Raw genomic sequence first — 14,533 nt, forward strand, 5'->3', positions numbered from 1 at the left:
TTCTGCCGCCACTCAGCGAGTAGATTGTTTATCTATCCAATTCAATTATCATGTAATAAAAAGCTGCATTTAACACACCAAGTCTCTTTTACCAATCACTTTTAATATGTCCTACAGAATGTACTGTCTATCCTGTCCTTTTTTGAGATTACTGTTTTGTTTTACTTTTCTACAGGCATCATCTTACTTATTAGGACTCAGTTCCTTCATGTTGTTGTTGTTGTTGTGGTCTTCAGTCCTGAGACTGGTTTGATGCAGCTCTCCATGCTACTCTATCCTGTGCAAGCTTCTTCATCTTCCAGTACCTACTGCAACCTACATCCTTCTGAATCTGCCTAGTGTATTCATCTCTTGGTCTCCCTCTACGATTTTTACCCTCCACGCTGCCCTCCAATGCTAAATTTGTGATCCCTTGATGCCTCAAAACATGTCCTACCAACCGATCTCTTCTTCTAGTCAAGTTGTAGAGCTGCATGTACTCGGGAAAAATTATGGCTGTAGTTTCCCCTTGCTTTCAGCCGTTCGCAGTACCAGCACAGCAAGGCCGTTTTGGCTAATGTTACAAGGCCAGATCAGTCAATCATCCAGACTGTTGCCCCTGCAACTACTGAAAAGGCTGCTGCCCCTCTTCAGGAACCACATGTTTGTCTGGCCTCTCAACAGATACCCCTCTGTTGTGGTTGCACCTACGGTACGGCCATCTGTATCGCTGAGGCACGCAAGCCTCCCCACCAATGGCAAGGTCCATGGTTCATGGGGGAGTTCCTTCATAGTCAACAGTTAAGGAATGGGTGGCTGAATTCATATGTAGCATATGTCTCTGTAAGATGACTCATGAACAACTTCCTAGAATTACAATCAAATATGAAAATGCTGAGAAAGAACACAGTGTGATATTGCAAGATCAGTAATTAAAAAGATGTGCAAAACAGTTGATGCCGTGGCCGTACCAGAAAGTGAGTGGAATGTCTGTTGAAGCCTGACTACAACCTAATGTGAAAAACAATTTGGGACAATCTGACACACAACTGATTCTATGCACCAATCTGTTCCTTTGGATGAGAGATGACCGAAATGAAACAGCAGTTGCACAAAAATAGCCAAGGTGACTTCATCGGAGAGAAAGAGTGGTCATTGTTTTCTAGGATGCAAAAGGGATTTGTATTTTAGATTAGCTTGCAAGACTGAAACAATACCTCACAAATACTATGCAAGTATTCTGACTCAACTGGATGAAAAAATATGGAGCCAAGCCCCAGGGGGAAAAAAAAAGTTTATCGTCAGTGAAATGCATATGGTCACAAAGGCACTTTCACAATAGGAAAACTGGGAGTTTCAAGTGTGAAGTCTTCAAATATCTATTCCATTCTCCAATTTTTTCACATTCTGACTTTAGCTTCTTCTTCTTTTCTTTTTGTATGAATGATTCACTTGAGACTACATGCGTCACAGCTCAAAACCGTTTTGTGAGTAAACAACTGGATATGTTTTCACTGCTCTGTCTCTTGTAACTCCATTGGACATGGAGGTAGCAAATGAGGATGTAGGATGTCCATGACATACTGCTGTGCTGTCAGAGTGACCTGAAGTCATATCCGATGCTGCCCCACACGCCCTCTCCCTATGTCGTTGTCATACTCACTGACAACTGTCATCGCGGGTCTTGTAGAATGTGACTCACTGCTGATCACATGACAGGTGCAGGTGTGAAAGGGTTACTATGTGCTCGGCGTACATTACAGCAATTCTCCCATGGGCTCGTCAGACACGGTCAACCCGAAGCTTGCTGACAAGCACACCGCCCTCACGTTCCCAAGCAGTCCAACATGGGGCCACTACCACATCTGAATGTCTCACAAATCTGCATATTGCATAATTCAATCAGCCTGGCAAATGGAGACACACAATTAGGCCCCTTCAAATTTTGTTACGTGCTGATAATGCTGACCCACAAAAGTACAGGGCATCTGTGTCATTCACAGGGATCACTCAACATCTTACACTCTTCACATCTCTTATAGCTCCTACCATTCATGGTAACAATCTGAGACACAAACAAAGCTAATGCAATCTGGTGGCCTTTGTATCCATTTCAGAGAGTTGCGACTCTCATAATTTACCACTGGTATGCACACTCATGAAACTACGTTGCTTCAGGGAGCTTCCCTTTTTCTTCTTCAAGCAGTTTAGTTCTTTAAATCCATTTTTGTTGTAGCTCAGAATAATTATTTTATTGTGTAGCAAACTTACAGACTAGCATTCTGCTCTGAGCTGTCGGAGTTGGCGGTCATGTGTGTGTGAGGTGTGCTTGCTTGTGTGAATGAATGGTGTGTATTTCTATTTCTTTTTCTGATGAAGGTTGTGGCCAAAAGCTTATGTGTAAGTGTCTTAACTGTGCCTGTCTGCATTTTAACGTGCCATCTTTATGGTAATTAGCACTCTATCTTTTCCTACACTACTGATATTCCAACCTGGAGTTTCCATTGTTTGAACTTACGGTCTACTGTTTTATGTTGCAGTGCACTTCTACAAGTGTAATACACAAATGTTGCCTTAGGAAAGAGTCACAATAACATCCATGCCTACCGTTTGCTATTTTTTACGAAATAGCATGTCACACTCGAAATTTAACTTAGCCAATGTAATAAGTTTGAAGATTTATTGTGTGTAAAAGACACGAGGGCCCACTGTGTGGGAAACGTGGGAAGTTCTGTGCAGAGACGGAGTTATCCACAGACGTGGTAAGTCTGGGGAGCTATACGGGTGTTAAAACATCGCCACCTGCTGGGATGAGGGGCCACTTACTCTGTGGTGGCGCTGTGCCAGCAACGAGCTCGACCCATTGATTAGCACCACAGATGACAATGAGCAACCAGCTGCTTCTCTGTGCAGAGATATAAAATTTATCGATTTTGGACATCGGGTGACAATCTGTCACATGGAGAACAATGTTTACTCTGGCAATTTTAACACTAATCTAGTGTTCTGCAACATATTAATGTGAAATGTTGTCTATGATGTTGAAGAGTTTAAGTTAAACTGATATCTGAGAATTTGTTGTTTTTGTGGCATTATCTGGAAAATGGCCTCTCTTGCAGCTCCAAGCATAAATGTCAAGTGAAGCACAGCACACTGGAACCGAGTAGGGATCCGGTTTACTGCTCGGCCACTAAATTAGCATATCATGAGTACACCAGAAGAGATGCTGTACACACTTGCATATACTACATACACAAGTACAAGCATCGATCAAGCTACTGTGAAACTGCACTCTGTGTGACTCATCACTACATCAGAATACTGTAAATGTGGTGATTCCAATTTCTTAAGGTCTCTTCCTGTTTGTTTTCATCAGTAGGATCTTATTTTTCAAGTATGTGGGAATCCAATGAGCTGCCTGTCTGGACACATTCTTTCTGTATGTCCCACAAGTTGGATTCCTTGGAGACACATTGTAACAAGAGCTTTTAGGAATTTGCCTGGAGATTTCACACTGGATTCTGTGTGATGCATCCCATCCTTTATTCTTGGACCTAAGATTTTTACTACAATTTTACATTCTTCTAATTCAGTTTGCTGTTTTCATGTCTTGTGTTGGACAAAGAGTCTCTCTCATGCATAAAGAAATTCTAATTTGATCACTGTTGTACAATGTTAGATTTTAGAGTTCCAGGAAAAATACTTTTAGTTAACTGAGAGACAGTTTGTATTTTCTGAAGTCTGGATTCTATGGCCTTCTTTTCATTATGATGTTCAGTGGTCTTTTTCACCTAATTATTTAAACTCTTTAACACCGAATACTATGTCATTGCCTATATAAGTTCACCCAGTGCCATTTTGGTATCAGCCAAGAATTTTTTCTCCAGGTGAAATTAGTAGTCCAATTTTCCTAGCTTGCTCCCTTAATATTTCAATTTGCTTTAGCACATCAGTGATGTTTTTGTCAATTAGTATTATGTCATCGGTATAGGTTACACAATATAATTCTATCTTTAAGTTTACGTTCTAGTCAGTGTAATAGTGCACCTACTCTTCTCCATTATCTTACAATTTTCTTAGGGGCATAGTTGAATAGTAATGTGATATGCCATCCCATTTTCATATTCTTATGCCTGTCTTAAATTACACTGCTTGAAAAAAAGTGAGACACTCAGAAGGTGGGGAGAAAACAAATTGAAACATAGCTAATTTAGAGGGTATGTGATGTTATTTCAGTGATAACAAAACAGAGTCAAATTTACACAGAACTTATCAGTTTGAGCCCACTTATCAACACAGCAATGCACCCTGTCTTGCCTGGACAGTGCGGGAGGATGTCGTAAAGCTGCTGCATACCCTCCTGAGAAAGGTGATCCACAACTGTTGTAACTGGACATTGCAATCATGGATACAGGCAGTGGGATGGAGTTGACGTCCATGTTGGTCCCATAATGTTCTATCGGGGACAGATATGGGGATTTTTCTGGCCACAGGAGTATATCAACATCACACAGACAATTTAAAGAGCCACATACTACATGTGGACAAGCACTGGCCTGTTGAAAAATAGCACCACAATACTATTACACACTGCTGTACCATCAGAGTTCCCTCGGCCATTACAAGCCGTGACCTGAAGTCATACCCAACGGCTCCCCACACCATGGGACTCCTTTGTGACCCACCCCCCCCCCCCCCCCCCCCCCCCAAATGTGGAAGAATGGGACCTCTCCCCATCTCCCCGGGTCACTGTCAAACTTCTCCACGATAATCATTTGGAGCAGTGCAGGACTGGGACTCATCAGTGAACATAATGTGACGCCATTCATTAGCAGTCCGTACTTCTTGATCATGGCACCACTTTACATGCAGTCATTTGCTTGGGTGTTAATGGCAGCCTATGCGCAGGACGGCAATTCCATAGTCTGGCTGCTCCTAGCTGTATGACACAGCATGTTGCAAGGAGTCTATTACAGTGAACTCCTGTTTATCCAAAATGATCGGGACGGTGGCCAGTTCCGATAACGAAAATTCCAGTTAAATCAAAGTCCCCCTGTTTTCACATGTGAACACTCCAAATTGCGTCAATATTGCGAAATACGATCGTAAAACGTGCGTAGGGTATGTAAAACATTACTGATATGGTTGCAAATAACCCTGCACTTTTTTACTGAAAAAATTGAGTTGACATGTTAAAAAGGCACCAAACTATGATTGAAAACTCAAAGTTTTTAAATGCTGTATAACAAAGCTCATTTATTTTGCATTCTTACAGAAAAAATCTCCCTTATTTGGCAGCAGGAAAAAACAGGAGTTTTAATTTTATTACCTGCTCTTTTGAATACTGAACAAAATTATGAAACAAATCTAGAGATTACTCAAAGGAACGAAAAGTCTGTCTAGAGGAACTTTCAAGAGAAGTAAAAAAAAAAACTTTTTAAGTTATGGACATAGAAGTTCTAGGATGCTTCATTAGAGTTTATTTTTTGGTAACGAAGTCACGAATGTCTTTTTTTTTTTTTGTTTTTTTGCTTGAGAAACTATTGCTGCAACAATACATCTCCAACATTGAAATCAAACTATTTCAGGATAAATCGTCTCCTCCTGTTGACTGATGTACTCCAGGGCAGTTTGGATCACTTCGTAACAGAATGTGTGAGGAATATTTTTCTCTGATTCATCATCAGAAACATAGTCTTCTAACGCTTTATGATCGGTCACAATTTGGACGATTTCATCCTCAGTCACATGAAAAAATGCCATTTTCCATCCACTCTTCAATGTCTTTGAAGTGTGTGTCTTTACAACCAGCTTCTCCAGTAAATTCACCAAAATTATGTCAGCTTGAGTTTCGGTGTTGCCTCCTCCTTCCCACCACTTAGGTTGCCTTACGATCTAAGAGTTTTTTCCAAGACCTAACAAGAGGAACTGGAGGAATTAGATTCCAAGCTTCAGCAATCAATGAATGACACTTAAAACATCGATTTTTTTAAGAGCTTCCACAAAATCATCTGCAGCATCAATCACACCTATTAAGTATTCCAGCATCTTGCATCTGTAATGTTTTTCTATCGCCTCAAGAATACCTTGGTCCATCGGTTGACATAGAGATGTGACATTTTGTGGGAGAAGTACAACTTTGATATCCCCATCTTGCAGATCACCTGGGTGAGAAGGAGCATTATCCACAAGAAGTAGCGCTTTTCAAGGAAGTCCTTTTCCTTCCATGTAATTTACTACAGCTGGAACAAACTCTGCCTGGAACCACTCTCTGAAGATGGCACTGTTCATACATGCCTTAAGACTGATTCGTATACCTCAGTGGCAAAGCTGGTTGGTTGGTGTCTAAATGCTCTTGGTGTTTTGGATTTGCCAATTAAAGTAAGACACAGTTTATGATTGCCAGTGGCATTACTGCAAGTGAGGACAGTAAATCTTTCTTTGATTTTCTTGTATCCGGAAGCCATTTCTTCTTCTTTAGAGGCAAGGGTTTTCGTTGGCAGCATTTTGTAATTCAACCCAGTTTCATCACATTTGTAAAGTTGATTGCCAGTATAACCTCCTTTGTCAATGATTGAGTGCAGTTTCTTCTTAAAATCAGCATAGCAGCTTCATCCCCAGATAATGATTTGGCACTGATGGCAATTTCATGGATGCCATGCTGCTTCTTGAAACGATCCTGCCGGCCATTACTTCCGAGGAATTCTTGCTTCTTTCCTTCTATCAGCTCATTAGCTAATTTGACAAATTAGAGGACCTGAAACTGACACACCTTTGGCTCTTATTTATTCGTGCCACAAAAATAATGCCTCTTCTAACTGAAGATGTGCACCTTTTCTCATTGTTTTTCAAGATTTCACTGCGCTGCCCAATGCTTGGATGGAACAAAATTTTTCAATTCCTGATCGATTTGTCTTCCGATCAGTAATTGTACTCCTACTCTGCAGCAACTTTTGTGGGTGGCTCACCAGCATCAATTCTCTGCAAAGTGTGAAGCTCTTTTTCCAACAAGATCACATTCGTTTTATGTTTCGTGCCCGTAGTCACATTCAGTGTTCTTTTTACAGACACTCGACTGAGTCCTTTATGGTTTTTGGCCCCTTTTATCTCTGGACACTTTAAGGCACATAGTGGGAGCACAAAACCTCAAATCAGAAACACACAGATGCACAACTTGACAACACTCGAGATGCACTAGACAAACTTTTGATTTTTGAAACCAGGCTGTGGCAGCCATCAAATGAAAGCATTCGAAACATCTATGCCATTTCCTCTGTTCTACCCAAGCCCACGTGGCAACACAACAGGGAGTTGTACGTTCACTGTTAAACACTCAGCTTTGATGTACCGACAACAAGTGGAAAGTGTTAGGCGGCGCTCTCTAATTGTCGGTTTCGACAGGGCTACGTTGCACTGCATAGAACAATACTGTATGTACTGTACTTCCAAGGAGTTCCAATAGATGGCAGTGGCATGAAACCATGCAATACGAATAAGAAACACAATAGAGCTTCAACCAACACACGCACGAATTGACGATACTTGGACTTTTGACACGCACCAGTGCACTGATTAGTAGTAGATTGCCAAAAAACACCAGCAAATGCTTGGCTCCAGGTGCACGCAAATTGAAACTTGTCAAGTGTCAATCTAGCTAGCCAAAAGTGTAGCTGCACGAGAGTTTACTGTACTTGTTCTCAGATGGCAGTCACAGACGTCAACAGGTTACAAGGTACTCAGTACACTACACAGTGATGCTCCCTTGTAGTGGTCTGATGTAGTCAACTGGAACATTGATGATGAGTATGCCCTTACTTTCCAACATCAGGCCTCTGTCAGATCCAAATACTCCAAAAATACAGATGTTGCAAGGTTTAACCAGGTGACCAAATGGACATCCACAATGAGGTTTCTTTCAAACTCTCATCAGGTAATGCTGTCTCACACCAATATGCAGCACCTTCATATCCTCCAGAGTGATGATTCAACATCTGACACTATTCACATCCCTTATATACCACAAGATGCTTGCTAAACAGCAATAAAAACAAAGAACACTAATGAATAATGAAGTAAAAGACAGACTGTTACTTACCATAAAGAAGATGCCTTAGGCTGCAGATGGGAAGAATTAAAAGACACTTACATAAAGCTTTCAGCCACAGCCTTCATCAGTAAGTAGTAATCTGTCTTTTCCAACATTGTTGATATTCCTACTGGAGTTTCCATTGTTTCAAGGACACTGATGCTTTTCTGTGAGTGTTTCCTTTATGATGTTTTCTGCATATTAGCTATTTTTTAAAAAAGAAAAAATAGAAAGAAAGAAAAAAAAAATTTGTTGCTGGAAAACTTCTGAAGTCCAATAAAGGAGTTACAACAGCCATATATGGTTATCTGGTGGACCTTGCAGAACCAAATTCTTGGGCTGAAATATACTGTTGATCAATGGGCATTAATCAGAATGAATACTAAATAAAAAATTAAATCCAAGTTTACACAAAAAACACAGGTTCTATCACTGTTGTTTTTCGTTCTATTTTGCTCTTATGTTTGCTATTACTTGTTAAGCAGAAATTTTCTTTCTATCTATAGAGTTACATTTGCTGTAATGTATCTTACCTCCATTTTGTTTCTTCTTTCTTCTCACTGCTGCCCCAATCATGGCAAGCAAGTCATCCTCACTGCATTTGCTTCGTATTGCATCTCTGAAACAACAGTTAAAACACCCGTTAAACAGTACCAGGCAATTACCACACAGTGAAATGTTGGTACACTAAAAAGGAAGAAAAACTTTGCAGAAATCTTCAACAGTAATCTTGTTGTCTGCAGTAGGCAACAGCAGGATAACAAACCCACTGGACAAGAATGGGAAAGTCATGATAGAAGTTACTTTTATTTTTATAAATAAACAGGTATCTTACACAAATGCTCAAGAGTATACATAGGATCTCGGGCTGAAGAGGTGGAGCAGAAACTGACATTAGTTTTGTTGAAGAGGGAGTACTGGAACACAGCACAACTTCTTGCAAAATGAAGCCAAATTTATTGATAAACTCTTAATTAATTGCCAAGCTCACTAATGTGACCATTTTACAACAGGTACTTACTGCTTGGAGTATATGTGACTTTTCAGGCTTGCCTGATAGATCTGTTGCAAAAACACTTTGGGTTCCCCACCAGATAACATTATGCAAGTCCCTCCCTCAATATTTCAGTGACACAACGTTTTGGCATCTTCAGGTGGTGGTGATTTCCACCATCACTGCTGCAAGATGCAACTGGCAATTTCCACATGACAGCTTTGAAATTTATCATGTGGATGACTATGACCATCATATTTAGAATTCAGGGGATTTCATAGAATACCTGAAGATGGTTAAACTAGAACTTTCAGATCTTTTAGTTAGCTCAAATGTTATATCATTACTTACAAAAGTGCCCCTGCAGCCCTCATTAGAGGTTATTAGCAGCAAGTTTGAGAAAGAAATTGTGGTGCTGTTTAAACATGTGCATACCTCATCCTATTTCTTATGTAACACCAACTACTTTGATCAAGTGGACAGTGTTCCCATGGGAGATCCTCTATTTCCCTTAGTAAATATCCAACATTCCTCCTTCTGGCAGAATGCTGAAGAGACATTTGTGGTGTGGCCCACATAATACAGACACTACCTATGTTCCTGCAGCATTTGCACTCGCTCCATCTGAATATTCAGTTCACTGTGGAAGTACAAAAAGATAGCAGCTTACCATTCCTGGATGTCACGGTTAGAAGAAAAGCTGACATAACACTGGGGAATAGTCTCTACTGCAAACTGATACACGCAAAGTTATATTTGCGGTCCAAAAGTTGCCGTCACCCTGCACAATGTGGTGGTGTCTTACACTCCCTGGCACATAGAGCACACGTGATCTCAGATACCGACAGTCTGCCTGGTGAACTGTAACACCTAAGAACAGTGTTCCAGCAGAATGTTTATTCTTGTAAACAGATTTGCAATGTGTTCTGAGCAAAGCAAGTTCAGTGTAGGGATGTAAATGAAGATACTTAGACAAGCACTGCAAATGGATTTCTTGCCATATTTCAGTGGCATGTTTTCAAAAATAGAAAGAATCGCTAAGAGAAACAGAATCAAGTGTGTTTTTCGACTACCAGCAAAACTAAGGAATTGTTTGTGTTCAGTTAAAGACAATCTTGACCTTAGAAAACACAGATCGTATATAAGATCTGATGCCATTATGGGAAATCTTATATAGGGCAGACACCTCACATTGTGCTAGAACACTGTGTTCAACAGCGCTGACAAAAATGCCACCCAGTAAATTAGTGGTAGCAGAGCACTGCCTGAATACAGGGCACCACACGTTTCCCAAGAGGACTGAAATTTTATCCTCAGCATCATCACTCTAGGATTGTGTTTTTAAGAATGAGGCATGTATCCCTACGGTGGGCAATCTTACCAACAGGAATATGGAATTTTGACTAAGCACTGCCCAGAATCCAGCACTGACTGCCATGAAATTAAAACAGTAGAAACCAGATCCTCCGATGTATGACCTGATGCAGCACCTTGCAGAGAGTTAATTCAGCTTTTAACCACACGAGTGTCCAGAAGTGCAGTCATTGCCCACAACACATAAGCAGAAGGCCACTATGAATGGCATTTCCATCCAACTGGGAGTGCCTGTCCACACATTCGTACTCCTGCTTCTACCCTGACAAATTTCAATTCTGCTGTGCGAATATCACCAGCCACATCTTGCAGCAGTGATGACAGGACCCACCACTACCTGAAGATGACGAACAGTTGTGTTGGTGAAATATTGTGAGGCTTGCACAAAGTTATTCAGTGGCAAATCTGAGAAGATTTGTATACATTATTTTTCTGTGATGCATGTAATGTGCAGCAAAATGTGATAACTTTCTGCATTTGCCTTTTTGTACATTTCAAAATACCCCAAAAATTGGTGAGAAACACTGAACATATGACGTAACCAGATGACATACCCCACAGCATGTGCAGCAGTCGGGGTTGAGTGTAAAGGAATGATTGAGCATTGCAATACTTTCATTTGAGCAAACAGAGCAAATTTCGAAAACATTTTGTAAATATGATCTGTTGTAAATGTAGATGTTACAAAATTATTGTCCCTGCTGTAATCAAGCAAAAGCAGTTCTGATTTTGTGTTTTTTGCATCTGTCCCTTCTCTTGTTAGTAAAGAAAACATAGGTCATTTAATGGCGATGATGCTATTCTGAAGTTTATACTCATCTACTTGTTATGCAATATGGTAGGTTTTCATTGTACTGTACTTTGCAAGAAATCAAGGAAACTGCAAGATCGGTAAATAAAATAATAAACTTCAATATAAATACATAATTGTTAAACACAATGAAAAAATACCGCCTGCCAGATGCAAGACTCAAATCCTGAACGCCATCACTAAAGTCGCACACGTGTGTCCATAGCCACAATGATATGAATACTTGACTTGGGTTGGGATGATCAAGTGTGACAGGCCGAGAGGCTCAACCACTGCAAGCATGGCAAGGTACATCATCTGGTGACATTTGTCATTCGCTTTTGACACATTTCCCAACATTTGTATCGTATCCAACATTTGTGATCCCATGTGTCTTGTATTAAATTACTTGTCTCAGGGTCATCTACAGTGCTTTGGAGGTTTTTAAATGTTAATACGCATCACCCCGTCTGTGTGTGTGTGTGTGTGTGTTTATATGTATGAAACAAATACTAACAAAGAGATAGAGGGCCTGGCCAGTACTTACCTCAGCTCAGTACAGCCGATACATACACAAAACAGAACAGAAAATTGATGTATCCTGGCTTTCGGAACTTCGTTCCTTCATCAGGGAGGAGAGAGGGGAAAAAAGGGGAAGAAGGGAAAGTGGATTCAGTTATTCACAACCCAGGTTATGAAGCAACAGGGGAAAGGTAAACAGGGAGGGTAGCAAAGATGGAGGCATGGATGTCAGAGGGAAGCCAAAGATATTCTACTGTAATTACTGTGCCAGCTTCAAACCAAGGAGGATGAATACAGAAGTAAAGAGGTACATAGTATAAAGATAAACGCATCTATGTAGGATGAAAAGATGCGTGAATGGCTAAAGAGGAAAGGGAAAGAGGAGAAGACCAAAGAGTAAATGAGAGTGAGGTTGGTTAACATAGGTTCAGTCCAGGGGGATGGCGGGATGAAAGGATGTGTTGGAGTGCAAGTTCCCATCTCCGCAGTTCCGAGGTAATGGTGTTGGGTGGGAGAAGCCAAATGGCACATATGGTGTAGCAGGTTCCTAGGTCCCTAGAATTATGCTGGAGGGCATGCTCCGCTACTGGGTATTGGACATCTCCTAGGCGGACAGTTCGTCTGTGCCCATTCATGCGCTCAGCCAGTTTAGTTGTCGTCATACCAATGTAAAAGGCTGTGCAGTGCAGGCATGTCAGCTGATAAATGACGTGTTGTCTCACATGTGGCCCTGCCTTGAGTTGTGTATGTTTTACCAGTAGCGGGGCTGGAGTAGTTGGTTGTGGGGGGATGCATGGGGCAGGTTTTGCATCGGGGTCGGTTACAGGGGTAGGAACCGCTGGGTAGAGAAGGTGGTCTGGGAATATTGTAGGGTTTGACAAGGATGTTACGGAGGTTAGGGGGTCGGCAAAAGGCAACTCTGGGTGGTGTGGGGAGAATATTGTCAAGGGATGATCTCATTTCAGGGCTTGACTTGAGAAAGTCGTATCCCTGGCGGAGTAATTAGTTGATGTATTCGAGGCCAGGATAATATTGGGTGACAAGGAGGATGCTTCTGTGTGGTCTGGGGGTAGTAACATTGTTGTTGGGTGGGGAGGAATGTATTGCTTGGGAGATCTGTTTGTGGACAAGGTCTGCAGGATAGTTGTGGGAGAGGAAAGCACTGATATATAATATAATACAGGGAAACATTCCAAATGGGAAAAATATATCTAAAAACAAAGATGATGTAACTTACCAAATGAAAGCGTTGGTATGTTGATAGACACACAAACAAACACACACACAAAATTCAAGCTTTTGCAACCCACAGTTGCTTCATCAGGAAAGAAGGAAGGAGAGGGAAAGACGAAAGGATGTGGATTTTAAGGGAGAGGGTAAGGAGTCATTCCAATCCTGGAAGTGGAAAGACTTACCTTAGGGGGGAAAAAGGACAGGTATACACTCGCACACACACACACACACACACACACACACACACACACACATATATCCATCCGCACATATACAGACACAAGCAGGGTATACGTGCGGATGGATATGTGTGTGTGTGTGTGTGTGTGTGTGTGTGTGTGTGTGTGTGTGTGTGTGTGTGGCATACTGATCTGAACTATGCAGCCCTAAAATGGAAGTTTTTTGATCACTCCTTATTTTGCTCCCTGCCACCTTGGCAATATGTACCGCAAATCATCAGACAGACGACCTTCCTGCATGCTTCGAACATCCCCTGGTGCTGTTCGGAACCAATGCTAATCTTTGTAACTGTGACGAGCAGTGTGCAGATTGCATCTTTGTATCCCACAAAGAGGTGACAGTTCCCAGTGGCATGAATGGTTACTGTTTATTGACTGTCACTGAGTTGGTGAGTCATTTGCTACATTGTGGCCCACCTGTTCGCTGCTAAAGCCATGCTAGTCAGTGGTAACCCCTGTCAATGATATCCTGTTGCCCATAGCAGTTCACTCTGCTGATTGTGGTAGTATTTTCCTTGAATAAATCTGCTTACAGTACACCTTTGACACTGTGGTACAAGAAAGCCCAATGACTACACACCCTTATAGAATAAGTGTCTCGAGCCATGGGTACCCACGATATGGCAGTGATAAAATCACCCTGTGATCAACTGTCACACTGCAGCTGTAAGCTGCACCTCCTTCTTCAGAATACTCAGGTTTATTAATTTGAAGTAAATCAGATCTTTTGAAGGAAGATTTAACAAAAAGAGCACATCCAGGAAAGGATGAAACCATGTCTAATTAACTGGAACACAAAATTAATAATTAGTGGTGACAAAGATCCTCTGCAATAAAAAATAATGTCCACTTACTTCATGTATTAGTCTTCAAGTGACAGAATATATGTAACTGTGTCCTTCTTATTTACACTGATTAAACAATGGAAATTCCAGGTAGGAATATCAACAGTGCAGGGAAAGATAGATCACTATTTACCGTAAAGAAAACAAAGTAGCAAACAGGCACAACACACAAGCAAGCACACCACGCGCATGCACACGCACGCATGCACACACACACAGAGAAAAAAAACTGCCAAGTCCAGCAGCTAGGGGCAAGCTGCTGGAGTTGTCAGTCATATGTGTGTGACATGTGCTTGCCTGTGTGTATGAATGTGTGTGTTTCTCTGTATCTCTTTTGCTGATGAAGGCTGTGGCTGAAAGCTTTGTGTAAGTGCCTTTTGAATTGTGCCTGTCTACAATGTAACATGTCTCCTTTACAGTAAGCAGCAATCTATGTTTTCCTATATTTTTCATTTACACAGATGTAATTAA

The 14,533-nt window shown here is 41.2% G+C and overlaps 1 pseudogene; it reads right to left on the bottom strand.

Moving 5' to 3' along the window:
* Positions 1–14,533, bottom strand: part of LOC124585883 — a 64,656-nt pseudogene that overhangs the window by 13,227 nt on the left and 36,896 nt on the right.

The sequence above is a fragment of the Schistocerca americana genome, unplaced genomic scaffold (assembly GCF_021461395.2).
Source record: "Schistocerca americana isolate TAMUIC-IGC-003095 unplaced genomic scaffold, iqSchAmer2.1 HiC_scaffold_51, whole genome shotgun sequence".
NCBI lineage: Eukaryota > Metazoa > Arthropoda > Insecta > Orthoptera > Acrididae > Schistocerca > Schistocerca americana.